We start from the raw sequence: 21,047 nt of genomic DNA, 5'->3' as shown, positions 1-21,047 counted from the left end.
TTCCTCCCCGCTGTGTCATACCTTGTTTTCAGTTGCTATCTTGGCGGCTGAGAATTGAGACGTAGCCCCGCCCCCGGGGTTATATTATGGGGAGAAGGAGCGGGGCTACCCCCATTTTGCTGCTCTTTCAAGCTCTAGAATGTTCCGAAGTCTTGCGCAGGCACAGTGGATACTCATATGTGCGAATTTCACAGACCAACACTCGAAGAAATACGGTTATTTGAAGTAATGACGTTTTAAATCCATAGCATTCCCAAGGTAGGTAATTTGCAGGTAGGAATTGCAACTTTCATGTAATATATTTGGAGTAATGACGTTTTAAATCCATAGCATTCCCAAGGTAGGTAATTTGCAGGTAGGAATTGCAACTCTCATGTAATATATTTGTAGTAATGACTTTTTAAATCCATAGCATTCCCAAGGTAGGTAATTTGCAGGTAGGAATTCCAACTTTCGTGTAAAGTAGTTGAAATAATGACCTTTTAAATCCATAGCATTCCCAAGGTAGGTAATTTACAGGTAGGAATTACAACGTTCATGTAAAGTATTTGAAGTAATGACCTTTTAAATCCATAGCATTCTCAAGGTAGGTAATTTGCCGGTAGGAATTGCAACTTTCATGTAATATATTTGAAGTAATGACCTTTTAAATCCATAGCACTCCCAAGGTAGGTAATTTGCAGGTAGGAATTGCAACTTTCATGTAATATATTTGAAGTAATTACCTTTTAAATCTATAGCATTCTCAAGGTAGGTAATTTGCAGGTAGGAATTGCAACTTTCATGTAAAATATTTGGAGTAATGACTTTTTAAATCCATAGCATTCCCAAGGTAGGTAATTTGCAGGTAGGAATTGCAACTATCATGTAATATATTTGAAGTAATGACCTTTGAAATCCATAGCATGCCCAAGGTAGGTAATTTTCAGGTAGGAATTGCAACTGTCTTGTAATATATTTGAAGTAATGACCTTTAAATCCATAGCATTCCCAAGGTAGGTAATTTGCAGGTAGGAATTGCAACTTTCGCGTAAAGTAGTTGAAGTAATGACGTTTTAAATCCATAGCATTCCCAAGGTAGGTAATTTGCAGGTAGGAATTGCAACTTTCGTGTAAAGTAGTTGAAGTAATGACCTTTTAAATCCACAGCATTCCCAAGGTAGGTAATTTGCAGGTAGGAATTGCAACGTTCATGTAAAGTATTTGAAGTAATGACCTTTAAATCCATAGTATTCCTCTACGTGTTGTCTGTGAAATACGCACACATGGGTTTTCACTGTACCTGCGCAAGACTTCGGAACATTCTAGATCTTGAAAGAGCAGCAAAATGGAGGTAGCCCCGCCCCTTCTCCCCATACACATTTCAACGGTGCTCGATTTCCTGGTCCACCTTTGTATCAAGGGGATGGCACTCTCATCCATCAAGTGCGACATCGCAGCCCTCTCCTGGTACAGACGGAAGGCTGGGCAGCCATCCCTCTTTCAGAACCCTTTGCTTCAGTTATTCTTGAAAGGTTATAAGAACACTCATCCTCCTAGCTCTCTGCCCCCTCCATCCTGGAGCCTAGAGCTAGTCTTGTCCCAACTATCCAAGCCACCATTTCAGCCTCTGGCCTCTAATGACTTATGTTATCTTTCATGGAAAACCGCCTTTCTAGTTGCCATTATGTCGGCCAGGCGAGCCAGCGAACTGACCGCCCTGCGGGCTGACGCCCCCTATATTCGTTACCATGTGGACAAGGTCGTACTTCGAACAGACGTGACGTTCCTGCCAAAGGTAGTGTCACGCTTCCACATGTGCCAAGACATTGTGTTACCCTCCTTTTTTCCTAAGCCATCCTCCCCACTGGAGTTAGCCCTGTACTCTCTGGATGTTAAAAGCGCTCTCCTTTTACATCCATAGGACTGCTCCACATAGAAAATCGCCTAGGCTCTTTCTTAGATACAGAAAGGAAGCCCTAGGTACACCAGTAACAACTCAACATCTGGCTGTGTGGATCACATCAAATATTCCGCCTGGCCTACCAGCTAGCGGGCAGCCCAAATTGCTGCACACTCTACCAGGGCACTGTTTAACTCTCAAGCCTTTCTTCATGGCGTTCCCCAGAGGACATCTGTAAGGGGGCTACCTGGTCGATGCCTTCCACCTTTGCGGCTCATTACAAGCTGGATATCCAGGTGAAGAAAGAGGCTGCTTTTGGCAGGGCCGTGCTTTTTTCCTGCGTGGCATGACCCACCTCCAGGTTAGTAGCTTGCTAGTCACCCATGTGTGCGTATTTCACAGACAGCACGTAGAAGAAGTATAAGTTGCTTACCTGTAACCGTATTTCTTCGGGTGTTGATCTGTGAAATTCGCACAGCCCCGCCCTTCCTCCCCGCTGTGTCATACCTTGTTTTCAGTTGCTATCTTGGCGGCTGAGAATTGAGACGTAGCCCCGCCCCCGGGGTTATATTATGGGGAGAAGGAGCGGGGCTACCTCCATTTTGCTGCTCTTTCAAGCTCTAGAATGTTCCGAAGACTTGCGCAGGCACAGTGGATACTCATATGTGCGAATTTCACAGACCAACACGCGAAGAAATACGGTTATTGGATGTAATGACGTTTTAAATCCATAGCATTCCCAAGGTATGTAATTTGCAGGTAGGAGTTGCAACTTTCATGGAAGGTATTTGAAGTAATGACGTTTTAAATCCATAGCATTCCCAAGGTAGGTAATTTTCAGGTAGGAATTGCAACTGTCTTGTAATATATTTGAAGTAATGACCTTTAAATCCATAGCATTCCCAAGGTAGGTAATTTGCAGGTAGGAATTGCAACTTTCGCGTAAAGTAGTTGAAGTAATGACGTTTTAAATCCATAGCATTCCCAAGGTAGGTAATTTGCAGGTAGGAATTGCAACTTTCGTGTAAAGTAGTTGAAGTAATGACCTTTTAAATCCACAGCATTCCCAAGGTAGGTAATTTGCAGGTAGGAATTGCAACGTTCATGTAAAGTATTTGAAGTAATGACCTTTAAATCCATAGTATTCCTCTACGTGTTGTCTGTGAAATACGCACACATGGGTTTTCACTGTACCTGCGCAAGACTTCGGAACATTCTAGGTCTTGAAAGAGCAGCAAAATGGAGGTAGCCCCGCCCCTTCTCCCCATACACATTTCAACGGTGCTCGATTTCCTGGTCCACCTTTGTATCAAGGGGATGGCACTCTCATCCATCAAGTGCGACATCGCAGCCCTCTCCTGGTACAGACGGAAGGCTGGGCAGCCATCCCTCTTTCAGAACCCTTTGCTTCAGTTATTCTTGAAAGGTTATAAGAACACTCATCCTCCTAGCTCTCTGCCCCCTCCATCCTGGAGCCTAGAGCTAGTCTTGTCCCAACTATCCAAGCCACCATTTGAGCCTCTGGCCTCTAATGACTTATGTTATCTTTCATGGAAAACCGCCTTTCTAGTTGCCATTATGTTGGCCAGGCGAGCCAGCGAACTGACCGCCCTGCGGGCTGACGCCCCCTATATTCGTTACCATGTGGACAAGGTCGTACTTCGAACAGACGTGACGTTCCTGCCAAAGGTAGTGTCACGCTTCCACATGTGCCAAGACATTGTGTTACCCTCCTTTTTTCCTAAGCCATCCTCCCCACTGGAGTTAGCCCTGTACTCTCTGGATGTTAAAAGCGCTCTCCTTTTACATCCATAGGACTGCTCCACATAGAAAATCGCCTAGGCTCTTTCTTAGATACAGAAAGGAAGCCCTAGGTACACCAGTAACAACTCAACATCTGGCTGTGTGGATCACATCAAATATTCCGCCTGGCCTACCAGCTAGCGGGCAGCCCAAATTGCTGCACACTCTACCAGGGCACTGTTTAACTCTCAAGCCTTTCTTCATGGCGTTCCCCAGAGGACATCTGTAAGGGGGCTACCTGGTCGATGCCTTCCACCTTTGCGGCTCATTACAAGCTGGATATCCAGGTGAAGAAAGAGGCTGCTTTTGGCAGGGCCGTGCTTTTTTCCTGCGTGGCATGACCCACCTCCAGGTTAGTAGCTTGCTAGTCACCCATATGTGCGTATTTCACAGACAGCACGTAGAAGAAGTATAAGTTGCTTACCTGTAACCGTATTTCTTCGGGTGTCGATCTGTGAAATTCGCACAGCCCCGCCCTTCCTCCCCGCTGTGTCATACCTTGTTTTCAGTTGCTATCTTGGCGGCTGAGAATTGAGACGTAGCCCCGCCCCCGGGGTTATATTATGGGGAGAAGGAGCGGGGCTACCTCCATTTTGCTGCTCTTTCAAGCTCTGGAATGTTCCGAAGTCTTGCGCAGGCACAGTGGATACTCATATGTGCGAATTTCACAGACCAACACTCGAAGAAATATGGTTATTTGAAGTAATGACGTTTTAAATCCATAGCATTCCCAAGGTAGGTAATTTGCAGGTAGGAATTGCAACTTTCATGGAAGGTATTTGAAGTAATGACGTTTTAAATCCATAGCATTCCCAAGGTAGGTAATTTGCAGGTAGGAATTGCAACTTTCATGTAATATATTTGGAGTAATGACCTTTTAAATCCATAGCATTCCCAAGGTAGGTAATTTGCAGGTAGGAATTGCAACTCTCATGTAATATATTTGGAGTAATGACTTTTTAAATCCATAGCATTCCCAAGGTAGGTAATTTGCAGGTAGGAATTGCAACTTTCGTGTAAAGTAGTTGAATAATGACCTTTTAAACCCAGAGCATTCCCAAGGTAGGTAATTTACAGGTAGGAATTGCAACGTTCATGTAAAGTATTTGAAGTAATGACCTTTTAAATCCATAGCATTCTCAAGGTAGGTAATTTGCCGGTAGGAATTGCAACTTTCATGTAATATATTTGAAGTAATGACCTTTTAAATCCATAGCATTCTCAAGGTAGGTAATTTGCCGGTAGGAATTGCAACTTTCATGTAATATATTTGAAGTAATGACCTTTTAAATCCATAGCATTCCCAAGGTAGGTAATTTGCAGGTAGGAATTGCAACTTTCATGTAATATATTTGAAGTAATTACCTTTTAAATCTATAGCATTCCCAAGGTCGGTAATTTGCAGGTAGGAATTGCAACTTTCATGTAATATATTTGGAGTAATGACTTTTTAAATCCATAGCATTCCCAAGGTAGGTATTTTGCAGGTAGGAATTGCAACTTTCATGTAAAGTATTTCAAGCCATGACCTTTTAAATCCATAGCATTCCCAAGGTAGGTAATTTGCATGTAGGAATTGCATCTGTCATGTAATATATTTGAAGTAATGACCTTTAAATCCATAGCATTCCCAAGGTAGGTAATTTGCAGGTAGGAATTGCAACTTTCGTGTAAAGTAGTTGAAGTAATGACCTTTTAAATCCATAGCATTCCCAAGGTAGGTAATTTGCAGGTAGGAATCGCAACTTTCGTGTAAAGTAGTTGAAGTAATGACCTTTTAAATCCATAGCATTCCCAAGGTAGGTAATTTGCAGGTAGGAATTGCAACGTTCATGTAAAGTATTTGAAGTAATGACCTTTAAATCCATAGTATTCCTCTACGTGTTGTCTGTGAAATACGCACATATGGGTTTTCACTGTACCTGCGCAAGACTTCGGAACATTCTAGATCTTGAAAGAGCAGCAAAATGGAGGTAGCCCCGCCCCTTCTCCCCATACACATTTCAACGGTGCTCGATTTCCTGGTCCACCTTTGTATCAAGGGGATGGCACTCTCATCCATCAAGTGCGACATCGCAGCCCTCTCCTGGTACAGACGGAAGGCTGGGCAGCCATCCCTCTTTCAGAACCCTTTGCTTCAGTTATTCTTGAAAGGTTATAAGAACACTCATCCTCCTAGCTCTCTGCCCCCTCCATCCTGGAGCCTAGAGCTAGTCTTGTCCCAACTATCCAAGCCACCATTTGAGCCTCTGGCCTCTAATGACTTATGTTATCTTTCATGGAAAACCGCCTTTCTAGTTGCCATTATGTCGGCCAGGCAAGCCAGCGAACTGACCGCCCTGCGGGCTGACGCCCCCTATATTCGTTACCATGTGGACAAGGTCGTACTTCGAACAGACATGACGTTCCTGCCAAAGGTAGTGTCACGCTTCCACATGTGCCAAGACATTGTGTTACCCTCCTTTTTTCCTAAGCCATCCTCCCAACTGGAGTTAGCCCTGTACTCTCTGGATGTTAAAAGCGCTCTCCTTTTACATCCCTAGGACTGCTCCACATAGAAAATCGCCTAGGCTCTTTCTTAGATACAGAAAGGAAGCCCTAAGTACACCAGTAACAACTCAACATCTGGCTGTGTGGATCACATCAAATATTCCGCCTGGCCTACCAGCTAGCGGGCAGCCCAAATTGCTGCACACTCTACCAGGGCACTGTTTAACTCTCAAGCCTTTCTTCATGGCGTTCCCCAGAGGACATCTGTAAGGGGGCTACCTGGTCGATGCCTTCCACCTTTGCGGCTCATTACAAGCTGGATATCCAGGTGAAGAAAGAGGCTGCTTTTGGCAGGGCCGTGCTTTTTTCCTGCGTGGCATGACCCACCTCCAGGTTAGTAGCTTGCTAGTCACCCATATGTGCGTATTTCACAGACAGCACGTAGAAGAAGTATAGTTGCTTACCTGTAACCGTATTTCTTCGGGTGTCGATCTGTGAAATTCGCACAGCCCCGCCCTTCCTCCCCGCTGTGTCATACCTTGTTTTCAGTTGCTATCTTGGCGGCTGAGAATTGAGACGTAGCCCCGCCCCCGGGGTTATATTATGGGGAGAAGGAGCGGGGCTACCTCCATTTTGCTGCTCTTTCAAGCTCTAGAATGTTCCGAAGTCTTGCGCAGGCACAGTGGATACTCATATGTGCGAATTTCACAGACCAACACTCGAAGAAATACGGTTATTTGAAGTAATGACGTTTTAAATCCATAGCATTCCCAAGGTAGGTAATTTGCAGGTAGGAATTGCAACTTTCATGTAATATATTTGGAGTAATGACCTTTTAAATCCATAGCATTCCCAAGGTAGGTAATTTGCAGGTAGGAATTGCAACTCTCATGTAATATATTTGTAGTAATGACTTTTTAAATCCATAGCATTCCCAAGGTAGGTAATTTGCAGGTAGGAATTCCAACTTTCGTGTAAAGTAGTTGAAATAATGACCTTTTAAATCCATAGCATTCCCAAGGTAGGTAATTTACAGGTAGGAATTGCAACGTTCATGTAAAGTATTTGAAGTAATGACCTTTTAAATCCATAGCATTCTCAAGGTAGGTAATTTGCCGGTAGGAATTGCAACTTTCATGTAATATATTTGAAGTAATGACCTTTTAAATCCATAGCACTCCCAAGGTAGGTAATTTGCAGGTAGGAATTGCAACTTTCATGTAATATATTTGAAGTAATTACCTTTTAAATCTATAGCATTCTCAAGGTAGGTAATTTGCAGGTAGGAATTGCAACTTTCATGTAAAATATTTGGAGTAATGACTTTTTAAATCCATAGCATTCCCAAGGTAGGTAATTTGCAGGTAGGAATTGCAACTATCATGTAATATATTTGAAGTAATGACCTTTGAAATCCATAGCATGCCCAAGGTAGGTAATTTTCAGGTAGGAATTGCAACTGTCTTGTAATATATTTGAAGTAATGACCTTTAAATCCATAGCATTCCCAAGGTAGGTAATTTGCAGGTAGGAATTGCAACTTTCGCGTAAAGTAGTTGAAGTAATGACGTTTTAAATCCATAGCATTCCCAAGGTAGGTAATTTGCAGGTAGGAATTGCAACTTTCGTGTAAAGTAGTTGAAGTAATGACCTTTTAAATCCACAGCATTCCCAAGGTAGGTAATTTGCAGGTAGGAATTGCAACGTTCATGTAAAGTATTTGAAGTAATGACCTTTAAATCCATAGTATTCCTCTACGTGTTGTCTGTGAAATACGCACACATGGGTTTTCACTGTACCTGCGCAAGACTTCGGAACATTCTAGATCTTGAAAGAGCAGCAAAATGGAGGTAGCCCCGCCCCTTCTCCCCATACACATTTCAACGGTGCTCGATTTCCTGGTCCACCTTTGTATCAAGGGGATGGCACTCTCATCCATCAAGTGCGACATCGCAGCCCTCTCCTGGTACAGACGGAAGGCTGGGCAGCCATCCCTCTTTCAGAACCCTTTGCTTCAGTTATTCTTGAAAGGTTATAAGAACACTCATCCTCCTAGCTCTCTGCCCCCTCCATCCTGGAGCCTAGAGCTAGTCTTGTCCCAACTATCCAAGCCACCATTTCAGCCTCTGGCCTCTAATGACTTATGTTATCTTTCATGGAAAACCGCCTTTCTAGTTGCCATTATGTCGGCCAGGCGAGCCAGCGAACTGACCGCCCTGCGGGCTGACGCCCCCTATATTCGTTACCATGTGGACAAGGTCGTACTTCGAACAGACGTGACGTTCCTGCCAAAGGTAGTGTCACGCTTCCACATGTGCCAAGACATTGTGTTACCCTCCTTTTTTCCTAAGCCATCCTCCCCACTGGAGTTAGCCCTGTACTCTCTGGATGTTAAAAGCGCTCTCCTTTTACATCCATAGGACTGCTCCACATAGAAAATTGCCTAGGCTCTTTCTTAGATACAGAAAGGAAGCCCTAGGTACACCAGTAACAACTCAACATCTGGCTGTGTGGATCACATCAAATATTCCGCCTGGCCTACCAGCTAGCGGGCAGCCCAAATTGCTGCACACTCTACCAGGGCACTGTTTAACTCTCAAGCCTTTCTTCATGGCGTTCCCCAGAGGACATCTGTAAGGGGGCTACCTGGTCGATGCCTTCCACCTTTGCGGCTCATTACAAGCTGGATATCCAGGTGAAGAAAGAGGCTGCTTTTGGCAGGGCCGTGCTTTTTTCCTGCGTGGCATGACCCACCTCCAGGTTAGTAGCTTGCTAGTCACCCATGTGTGCGTATTTCACAGACAGCACGTAGAAGAAGTATAAGTTGCTTACCTGTAACCGTATTTCTTCGGGTGTTGATCTGTGAAATTCGCACAGCCCCGCCCTTCCTCCCCGCTGTGTCATACCTTGTTTTCAGTTGCTATCTTGGCGGCTGAGAATTGAGACGTAGCCCCGCCCCCGGGGTTATATTATGGGGAGAAGGAGCGGGGCTACCTCCATTTTGCTGCTCTTTCAAGCTCTAGAATGTTCCGAAGACTTGCGCAGGCACAGTGGATACTCATATGTGCGAATTTCACAGACCAACACGCGAAGAAATACGGTTATTGGATGTAATGACGTTTTAAATCCATAGCATTCCCAAGGTATGTAATTTGCAGGTAGGAGTTGCAACTTTCATGGAAGGTATTTGAAGTAATGACGTTTTAAATCCATAGCATTCCCAAGGTAGGTAATTTTCAGGTAGGAATTGCAACTGTCTTGTAATATATTTGAAGTAATGACCTTTAAATCCATAGCATTCCCAAGGTAGGTAATTTGCAGGTAGGAATTGCAACTTTCGCGTAAAGTAGTTGAAGTAATGACGTTTTAAATCCATAGCATTCCCAAGGTAGGTAATTTGCAGGTAGGAATTGCAACTTTCGTGTAAAGTAGTTGAAGTAATGACCTTTTAAATCCACAGCATTCCCAAGGTAGGTAATTTGCAGGTAGGAATTGCAACGTTCATGTAAAGTATTTGAAGTAATGACCTTTAAATCCATAGTATTCCTCTACGTGTTGTCTGTGAAATACGCACACATGGGTTTTCACTGTACCTGCGCAAGACTTCGGAACATTCTAGGTCTTGAAAGAGCAGCAAAATGGAGGTAGCCCCGCCCCTTCTCCCCATACACATTTCAACGGTGCTCGATTTCCTGGTCCACCTTTGTATCAAGGGGATGGCACTCTCATCCATCAAGTGCGACATCGCAGCCCTCTCCTGGTACAGACGGAAGGCTGGGCAGCCATCCCTCTTTCAGAACCCTTTGCTTCAGTTATTCTTGAAAGGTTATAAGAACACTCATCCTCCTAGCTCACTGCTCCCTCCATCCTGGAGCCTAGAGCTAGTCTTGTCCCAACTATCCAAGCCACCATTTGAGCCTCTGGCCTCTAATGACTTATGTTATCTTTCATGGAAAACCGCCTTTCTAGTTGCCATTATGTTGGCCAGGCGAGCCAGCGAACTGACCGCCCTGCGGGCTGACGCCCCCTATATTCGTTACCATGTGGACAAGGTCGTACTTCGAACAGACGTGACGTTCCTGCCAAAGGTAGTGTCACGCTTCCACATGTGCCAAGACATTGTGTTACCCTCCTTTTTTCCTAAGCCATCCTCCCCACTGGAGTTAGCCCTGTACTCTCTGGATGTTAAAAGCGCTCTCCTTTTACATCCATAGGACTGCTCCACATAGAAAATCGCCTAGGCTCTTTCTTAGATACAGAAAGGAAGCCCTAGGTACACCAGTAACAACTCAACATCTGGCTGTGTGGATCACATCAAATATTCCGCCTGGCCTACCAGCTAGCGGGCAGCCCAAATTGCTGCACACTCTACCAGGGCACTGTTTAACTCTCAAGCCTTTCTTCATGGCGTTCCCCAGAGGACATCTGTAAGGGGGCTACCTGGTCGATGCCTTCCACCTTTGCGGCTCATTACAAGCTGGATATCCAGGTGAAGAAAGAGGCTGCTTTTGGCAGGGCCGTGCTTTTTTCCTGCGTGGCATGACCCACCTCCAGGTTAGTAGCTTGCTAGTCACCCATATGTGCGTATTTCACAGACAGCACGTAGAAGAAGTATAAGTTGCTTACCTGTAACCGTATTTCTTCGGGTGTCGATCTGTGAAATTCGCACAGCCCCGCCCTTCCTCCCCGCTGTGTCATACCTTGTTTTCAGTTGCTATCTTGGCGGCTGAGAATTGAGACGTAGCCCCGCCCCCGGGGTTATATTATGGGGAGAAGGAGCGGGGCTACCTCCATTTTGCTGCTCTTTCAAGCTCTGGAATGTTCCGAAGTCTTGCGCAGGCACAGTGGATACTCATATGTGCGAATTTCACAGACCAACACTCGAAGAAATATGGTTATTTGAAGTAATGACGTTTTAAATCCATAGCATTCCCAAGGTAGGTAATTTGCAGGTAGGAATTGCAACTTTCATGGAAGGTATTTGAAGTAATGACGTTTTAAATCCATAGCATTCCCAAGGTAGGTAATTTGCAGGTAGGAATTGCAACTTTCATGTAATATATTTGGAGTAATGACCTTTTAAATCCATAGCATTCCCAAGGTAGGTAATTTGCAGGTAGGAATTGCAACTCTCATGTAATATATTTGGAGTAATGACTTTTTAAATCCATAGCATTCCCAAGGTAGGTAATTTGCAGGTAGGAATTGCAACTTTCGTGTAAAGTAGTTGAATAATGACCTTTTAAACCCAGAGCATTCCCAAGGTAGGTAATTTACAGGTAGGAATTGCAACGTTCATGTAAAGTATTTGAAGTAATGACCTTTTAAATCCATAGCATTCTCAAGGTAGGTAATTTGCCGGTAGGAATTGCAACTTTCATGTAATATATTTGAAGTAATGACCTTTTAAATCCATAGCATTCTCAAGGTAGGTAATTTGCCGGTAGGAATTGCAACTTTCATGTAATATATTTGAAGTAATGACCTTTTAAATCCATAGCATTCCCAAGGTAGGTAATTTGCAGGTAGGAATTGCAACTTTCATGTAATATATTTGAAGTAATTACCTTTTAAATCTATAGCATTCCCAAGGTCGGTAATTTGCAGGTAGGAATTGCAACTTTCATGTAATATATTTGGAGTAATGACTTTTTAAATCCATAGCATTCCCAAGGTAGGTAATTTGCAGGTAGGAATTGCAACTATCATGTAATATATTTGAAGTAATGACCTTTGAAATCCATAGCATGCCCAAGGTAGGTAATTTTCAGGTAGGAATTGCAACTGTCTTGTAATATATTTGAAGTAATGACCTTTAAATCCATAGCATTCCCAAGGTAGGTAATTTGCAGGTAGGAATTGCAACTTTCGTGTAAAGTAGTTGAAGTAATGACCTTTTAAATCCATAGCATTCCCAAGGTAGGTAATTTGCAGGTAGGAATCGCAACTTTCGTGTAAAGTAGTTGAAGTAATGACCTTTTAAATCCATAGCATTCCCAAGGTAGGTAATTTGCAGGTAGGAATTGCAACGTTCATGTAAAGTATTTGAAGTAATGACCTTTAAATCCATAGTATTCCTCTACGTGTTGTCTGTGAAATACGCACATATGGGTTTTCACTGTACCTGCGCAAGACTTCGGAACATTCTAGATCTTGAAAGAGCAGCAAAATGGAGGTAGCCCCGCCCCTTCTCCCCATACACATTTCAACGGTGCTCGATTTCCTGGTCCACCTTTGTATCAAGGGGATGGCACTCTCATCCATCAAGTGCGACATCGCAGCCCTCTCCTGGTACAGACGGAAGGCTGGGCAGCCATCCCTCTTTCAGAACCCTTTGCTTCAGTTATTCTTGAAAGGTTATAAGAACACTCATCCTCCTAGCTCTCTGCCCCCTCCATCCTGGAGCCTAGAGCTAGTCTTGTCCCAACTATCCAAGCCACCATTTGAGCCTCTGGCCTCTAATGACTTATGTTATCTTTCATGGAAAACCGCCTTTCTAGTTGCCATTATGTTGGCCAGGCGAGCCAGCGAACTGACCGCCCTGCGGGCTGACGCCCCCTATATTCGTTACCATGTGGACAAGGTCGTACTTCGAACAGACGTGACGTTCCTGCCAAAGGTAGTGTCACGCTTCCACATGTGCCAAGACATTGTGTTACCCTCCTTTTTTCCTAAGCCATCCTCCCCACTGGAGTTAGCCCTGTACTCTCTGGATGTTAAAAGCGCTCTCCTTTTACATCCATAGGACTGCTCCACATAGAAAATCGCCTAGGCTCTTTCTTAGATACAGAAAGGAAGCCCTAGGTACACCAGTAACAACTCAACATCTGGCTGTGTGGATCACATCAAATATTCCGCCTGGCCTACCAGCTAGCGGGCAGCCCAAATTGCTGCACACTCTACCAGGGCACTGTTTAACTCTCAAGCCTTTCTTCATGGCGTTCCCCAGAGGACATCTGTAAGGGGGCTACCTGGTCGATGCCTTCCACCTTTGCGGCTCATTACAAGCTGGATATCCAGGTGAAGAAAGAGGCTGCTTTTGGCAGGGCCGTGCTTTTTTCCTGCGTGGCATGACCCACCTCCAGGTTAGTAGCTTGCTAGTCACCCATATGTGCGTATTTCACAGACAGCACGTAGAAGAAGTATAAGTTGCTTACCTGTAACCGTATTTCTTCGGGTGTCGATCTGTGAAATTCGCACAGCCCCGCCCTTCCTCCCCGCTGTGTCATACCTTGTTTTCAGTTGCTATCTTGGCGGCTGAGAATTGAGACGTAGCCCCGCCCCCGGGGTTATATTATGGGGAGAAGGAGCGGGGCTACCTCCATTTTGCTGCTCTTTCAAGCTCTGGAATGTTCCGAAGTCTTGCGCAGGCACAGTGGATACTCATATGTGCGAATTTCACAGACCAACACTCGAAGAAATATGGTTATTTGAAGTAATGACGTTTTAAATCCATAGCATTCCCAAGGTAGGTAATTTGCAGGTAGGAATTGCAACTTTCATGGAAGGTATTTGAAGTAATGACGTTTTAAATCCATAGCATTCCCAAGGTAGGTAATTTGCAGGTAGGAATTGCAACTTTCATGTAATATATTTGGAGTAATGACCTTTTAAATCCATAGCATTCCCAAGGTAGGTAATTTGCAGGTAGGAATTGCAACTCTCATGTAATATATTTGGAGTAATGACTTTTTAAATCCATAGCATTCCCAAGGTAGGTAATTTGCAGGTAGGAATTGCAACTTTCGTGTAAAGTAGTTGAATAATGACCTTTTAAACCCAGAGCATTCCCAAGGTAGGTAATTTACAGGTAGGAATTGCAACGTTCATGTAAAGTATTTGAAGTAATGACCTTTTAAATCCATAGCATTCTCAAGGTAGGTAATTTGCCGGTAGGAATTGCAACTTTCATGTAATATATTTGAAGTAATGACCTTTTAAATCCATAGCATTCTCAAGGTAGGTAATTTGCCGGTAGGAATTGCAACTTTCATGTAATATATTTGAAGTAATGACCTTTTAAATCCATAGCATTCCCAAGGTAGGTAATTTGCAGGTAGGAATTGCAACTTTCATGTAATATATTTGAAGTAATTACCTTTTAAATCTATAGCATTCCCAAGGTCGGTAATTTGCAGGTAGGAATTGCAACTTTCATGTAATATATTTGGAGTAATGACTTTTTAAATCCATAGCATTCCCAAGGTAGGTATTTTGCAGGTAGGAATTGCAACTTTCATGTAAAGTATTTCAAGCCATGACCTTTTAAATCCATAGCATTCCCAAGGTAGGTAATTTGCATGTAGGAATTGCATCTGTCATGTAATATATTTGAAGTAATGACCTTTAAATCCATAGCATTCCCAAGGTAGGTAATTTGCAGGTAGGAATTGCAACTTTCGTGTAAAGTAGTTGAAGTAATGACCTTTTAAATCCATAGCATTCCCAAGGTAGGTAATTTGCAGGTAGGAATCGCAACTTTCGTGTAAAGTAGTTGAAGTAATGACCTTTTAAATCCATAGCATTCCCAAGGTAGGTAATTTGCAGGTAGGAATTGCAACGTTCATGTAAAGTATTTGAAGTAATGACCTTTAAATCCATAGTATTCCTCTACGTGTTGTCTGTGAAATACGCACATATGGGTTTTCACTGTACCTGCGCAAGACTTCGGAACATTCTAGATCTTGAAAGAGCAGCAAAATGGAGGTAGCCCCGCCCCTTCTCCCCATACACATTTCAACGGTGCTCGATTTCCTGGTCCACCTTTGTATCAAGGGGATGGCACTCTCATCCATCAAGTGCGACATCGCAGCCCTCTCCTGGTACAGACGGAAGGCTGGGCAGCCATCCCTCTTTCAGAACCCTTTGCTTCAGTTATTCTTGAAAGGTTATAAGAACACTCATCCTCCTAGCTCTCTGCCCCCTCCATCCTGGAGCCTAGAGCTAGTCTTGTCCCAACTATCCAAGCCACCATTTGAGCCTCTGGCCTCTAATGACTTATGTTATCTTTCATGGAAAACCGCCTTTCTAGTTGCCATTATGTCGGCCAGGCAAGCCAGCGAACTGACCGCCCTGCGGGCTGACGCCCCCTATATTCGTTACCATGTGGACAAGGTCGTACTTCGAACAGACATGACGTTCCTGCCAAAGGTAGTGTCACGCTTCCACATGTGCCAAGACATTGTGTTACCCTCCTTTTTTCCTAAGCCATCCTCCCAACTGGAGTTAGCCCTGTACTCTCTGGATGTTAAAAGCGCTCTCCTTTTACATCCCTAGGACTGCTCCACATAGAAAATCGCCTAGGCTCTTTCTTAGATACAGAAAGGAAGCCCTAAGTACACCAGTAACAACTCAACATCTGGCTGTGTGGATCACATCAAATATTCCGCCTGGCCTACCAGCTAGCGGGCAGCCCAAATTGCTGCACACTCTACCAGGGCACTGTTTAACTCTCAAGCCTTTCTTCATGGCGTTCCCCAGAGGACATCTGTAAGGGGGCTACCTGGTCGATGCCTTCCCCCTTTGCGGCTCATTACAAGCTGGATATCCAGGTGAAGAAAGAGGCTGCTTTTGGCAGGGCCGTGCTTTTTTCCTGCGTGGCATGACCCACCTCCAGGTTAGTAGCTTGCTAGTCACCCATATGTGCGTATTTCACAGACAGCACGTAGAAGAAGTATAAGTTGCTTACCTGTAACCGTATTTCTTCGGGTGTCGATCTGTGAAATTCGCACAGCCCCACCCTTCCTCCCCGCTGTGTCATACCTTGTTTTCAGTTGCTATCTTGGCGGCTGAGAATTGAGACGTAGCCCCGCCCCCGGGGTTATATTATGGGGAGAAGGAGCGGGGCTACCTCCATTTTGCTGCTCTTTCAAGCTCTGGAATGTTCCGAAGTCTTGCGCAGGCACAGTGGATACTCATATGTGCGAATTTCACAGACCAACACTCGAAAAAATACGGTTATTGGAAGTAATGACGTTTTAAATCCATAGCATTCCCAAGGTATGTAATTTGCAGGTAGGAGTTGCAACTTTCATGGAAGGTATTTGAAGTAATGACGTTTTAAATCCATAGCATTCCCAAGGTAGGTAATTTGCAGGTAGGAATTGCAACTTTCATGTAATATATTTGGAGTAATGACCTTTTAAATCCATAGCATTCCCAAGGTAGGTAATTTGCAGGTAGGAATTGCAACTTTCATGTAATATATTTGGAGTAATGACTTTTTAAATCCATAGCATTCCCAAGGTAGGTAATTTGCAGGTAGGAATTGTAACTTTCGTGTAAAGTAGTTGAATAATGACCTTTTAAACCCAGAGCATTCCCAAGGTAGGTAATTTACAGGTAGGAATTGCAACGTTCATGTAAAGTATTTGAAGTAATGACCTTTTAAATCCATAGCATTCTCAAGGTAGGTAATTTGCCGGTAGGAATTGCAACTTTCATGTAATATATTTGAAGTAATGACCTTTTAAATCCATAGCATTCCCAAGGTAGGTAATTTGCAGGTAGGAATTGCAACTTTCATGTAATATATTTGAAGTAATTACCTTTTAAATCTATAGCATTCCCAAGGTAGGTAATTTGCAGGTAGGAATTGCAACTTTCATGTAATATATTTGGAGTAATGACTTTTTAAATCCATAGCATTCCCAAGGTAGGTATTTTGCAGGTAGGAATTGCAACTTTCATGTAAAGTATTTCAAGCCATGACCTTTTAAATCCATAGCATTCCCAAGGTAGGTAATTTGCAGGTAGGAATTGCATCTGTCATGTAATATATTTGAAGTAATGACCTTTAAATCCATAGCATTCCCAAGGTAGGTAATTTGCAGGTAGGAATTGCAACTTTCGTGTAAAGTAGTTGAAGTAATGACCTTTTAAATCCATAGCATTCCCAAGGTAGGTAATTTGCAGGTAGGAATTGCAACGTTCATGTAAAGTATTTGAAGTAATGACCTTTAAATCCATAGCAGTCCTCTACGTGTTGTCTGTGAAATACGCACACATGGGTTTTCACTGTTCCTGCGCAAGACTTCGGAACATTCTAGATCTTGAAAGAGCAGCAAAATGGAGGTAGCCCCGCCCCTTCTCCCCATACACATTTCAACGGTGCTTGATTTCCTTGTCCACCTTTGTATCAAGGGGATGGCACTCTCATCCATCAAGTGCGACATCGCAGCCCTCTCCTGGTACAGACGGAAGGCTGGGCAGCCATCCCTCTTTCAGAACCCTTTGCTTCAGTTATTCTTGAAAGGTTATAAGAACACTCATCCTCCTAGCTCTCTGCTCCCTCCATCCTGGAGCCTAGAGCTAGTCTTGTCCCAACTATCCAAGCCACCATTTGAGCCTCTGGCCTCTAATGACTTATGTTATCTTTCATGGAAAACCGCCTTTCTAGTTGCCATTATGTTGGCCAGGCGAGCCAGCGAACTGACCGCCCTGCGGGCTGACGCCCCCTATATTCGTTACCATGTGGACAAGGTCGTACTTCGAACAGACGTGACGTTCCTGCCAAAGGTAGTGTCACGCTTCCACATGTGCCAAGACATTGTGTTACCCTCCTTTTTTCCTAAGCCATCCTCCCCACTGGAGTTAGCCCTGTACTCTCTGGATGTTAAAAGCGCTCTCCTTTTACATCCATAGGACTGCTCCACATAGAAAATCGCCTAGGCTCTTTCTTAGATACAGAAAGGAAGCCCTAGGTACACCAGTAACAACTCAACATCTGGCTGTGTGGATCACATCAAATATTCCGCCTGGCCTACCAGCTAGCGGGCAGCCCAAATTGCTGCACACTCTACCAGGGCACTGTTTAACTCTCAAGCCTTTCTTCATGGCGTTCCCCAGAGGACATCTGTAAGGGGGCTACCTGGTCGATGCCTTCCACCTTTGCGGCTCATTACAAGCTGGATATCCAGGTGAAGAAAGAGGCTGCTTTTGGCAGGGCCGTGCTTTTTTCCTGCGTGGCATGACCCACCTCCAGGTTAGTAGCTTGCTAGTCACCCATATGTGCATATTTCACAGACAGCACGTAGAAGAAGTATAGTTGCTTACCTGTAACCGTATTTCTTCGGGTGTCGATCTGTGAAATTCGCACAGCCCCGCCCTTCCTCCCCGCTGTGTCATACCTTGTTTTCAGTTGCTATCTTGGCGGCTGAGAATTGAGACGTAGCCCCGCCCCCGGGGTTATATTATGGGGAGAAGGAGCGGGGCTACCTCCATTTTGCTGCTCTTTCAAGCTCTAGAATGTTCCGAAGTCTTGCGCAGGCACAGTGGATACTCATATGTGCGAATTTCACAGACCAACACTCGAAGAAATACGGTTATTTGAAGTAATGACGTTTTAAATCCATAGCATTCCCAAGGTAGGTAATTTGCAGGTAGGAATTGCAACTTTCATGTAATATATTTGGAGTAATGACCTTTTAAATCCATAGCATTCCCAAGGTAGGTAATTTGCAGGTAGGAATTGCAACTCTCATGTAATATATTTGTAGTAATGACTTTTTAAATCCATAGCATTCCCAAGGTAGGTAATTTGCAGGTAGGAATTCCAACTTTCGTGTAAAGTAGTTGAAATAATGACCTTTTAAATCCATAGCATTCCCAAGGTAGGTAATTTACAGGTAGGAATTGCAACGTTCATGTAAAGTATTTGAAGTAATGACCTTTTAAATCCATAGCATTCTCAAGGTAGGTAATTTGCCGGTAGGAATTGCAACTTTCATGTAATATATTTGAAGTAATGACCTTTTAAATCCATAGCACTCCCAAGGTAGGTAATTTGCAGGTAGGAATTGCAACTTTCATGTAATATATTTGAAGTAATTACCTTTTAAATCTATAGCATTCTCAAGGTAGGTAATTTGCAGGTAGGAATTGCAACTTTCATGTAAAATATTTGGAGTAATGACTTTTTAAATCCATAGCATTCCCAAGGTAGGTAATTTGCAGGTAGGAATTGCAACTATCATGTAATATATTTGAAGTAATGACCTTTGAAATCCATAGCATGCCCAAGGTAGGTAATTTTCAGGTAGGAATTGCAACTGTCTTGTAATATATTTGAAGTAATGACCTTTAAATCCATAGCATTCCCAAGGTAGGTAATTTGCAGGTAGGAATTGCAACTTTCGCGTAAAGTAGTTGAAGTAATGACGTTTTAAATCCATAGCATTCCCAAGGTAGGTAATTTGCAGGTAGGAATTGCAACTTTCGTGTAAAGTAGTTGAAGTAATGACCTTTTAAATCCACAGCATTCCCAAGGTAGGTAATTTGCAGGTAGGAATTGCAACGTTCATGTAAAGTATTTGAAGTAATGACCTTTAAATCCATAGTATTCCTCTACGTGTTGTCTGTGAAATACGCACACATGGGTTTTCACTGTACCTGCGCAAGTCTTCGGAACATTCTAGATCTTGAAAGAGCAGCAAAATGGAGGTAGCCCCGCCCCTTCTCCCCATACACATTTCAACGGTGCTCGATTTCCTGGTCCACCTTTGTATCAAGGGGATGGCACTCTCATCCATCAAGTGCGACATCGCAGCCCTCTCCTGGTACAGACGGAAGGCTGGGCAGCCATCCCTCTTTCAGAACCCTTTGCTTCAGTTATTCTTGAAAGGTTATAAGAACACTCATCCTCCTAGCTCTCTGCCCCCTCCATCCTGGAGCCTAGAGCTAGTCTTGTCCCAACTATCCAAGCCACCATTTGAGCCTCTGGCCTCTAATGACTTATGTTATCTTTCATGGAAAACCGCCTTTCTAGTTGCCATTATGTTGGCCAGGCGAGCCAGCGAACTGACCGCCCTGCGGGCTGACGCCCCCTATATTCGTTACCATGTGGACAAGGTCGTACTTCGAACAGACGTGACGTTCCTGCCAAAGGTAGTGTCACGCTTCCACATGTGCCAAGACATTGTGTTACCCTCCTTTTTTCCTAAGCCATCCTCCCCACTGGAGTTAGCCCTGTACTCTCTGGATGTTAAAAGCGCTCTCCTTTTACATCCATAGGACTGCTCCACATAGAAAATCGCCTAGGCTCTTTCTTAGATACAGAAAGGAAGCCCTAGGTACACCAGTAACAACTCAACATCTGGCTGTGTGGATCACATCAAATATTCCGCCTGGCCTACCAGCTAGCGGGCAGCCCAAATTGCTGCACACTCTACCAGGGCACTGTTTAACTCTCAAGCCTTTCTTCATGGCGTTCCCCAGAGGACATCTGTAAGGGGGCTACCTGGTCGATGCCTTCCACCTTTGCGGCTCATTACAAGCTGGATATCCAGGTGAAGAAAGAGGCTGCTTTTGGCAGGGCCGTGCTTTTTTCCTGCGTGGCATGACCCACCTCCAGGTTAGTAGCTTGCTAGTCACCCATATGTGCGTATTTCACAGACAGCACGTAGAAGAAGTATAAGTTGCTTACCTGTAACCGTATTTCTTCGGGTGTCGATCTGTGAAATTCGCACAGCCCCGCCCTTCCTCCCCGCTGTGTCATACCTTGTTTTCAGTTGCTATCTTGGCGGCTGAGAATTGAGACGTAGCCCCGCCCCCGGGGTTATATTATGGGGAGAAGGAGCGGGGCTACCTCCATTTTGCTGCTCTTTCAAGCTCTGGAATGTTCCGAAGTCTTGCGCAGGCACAGTGGATACTCATATGTGCGAATTTCACAGACCAACACTCGAAGAAATATGGTTATTTGAAGTAATGACGTTTTAAATCCATAGCATTCCCAAGGTAGGTAATTTGCAGGTAGGAATTGCAACTTTCATGGAAGGTATTTGAAGTAATGACGTTTTAAATCCATAGCATTCCCAAGGTAGGTAATTTGCAGGTAGGAATTGCAACTTTCATGTAATATATTTGGAGTAATGAC

This window comes from Anolis carolinensis, chromosome 5 (assembly GCF_035594765.1).
Source record: "Anolis carolinensis isolate JA03-04 chromosome 5, rAnoCar3.1.pri, whole genome shotgun sequence".
In the NCBI taxonomy this organism is placed as follows: domain Eukaryota; kingdom Metazoa; phylum Chordata; class Lepidosauria; order Squamata; family Dactyloidae; genus Anolis; species Anolis carolinensis.
Note: the sequence above shows the minus strand (reverse complement) of the source record.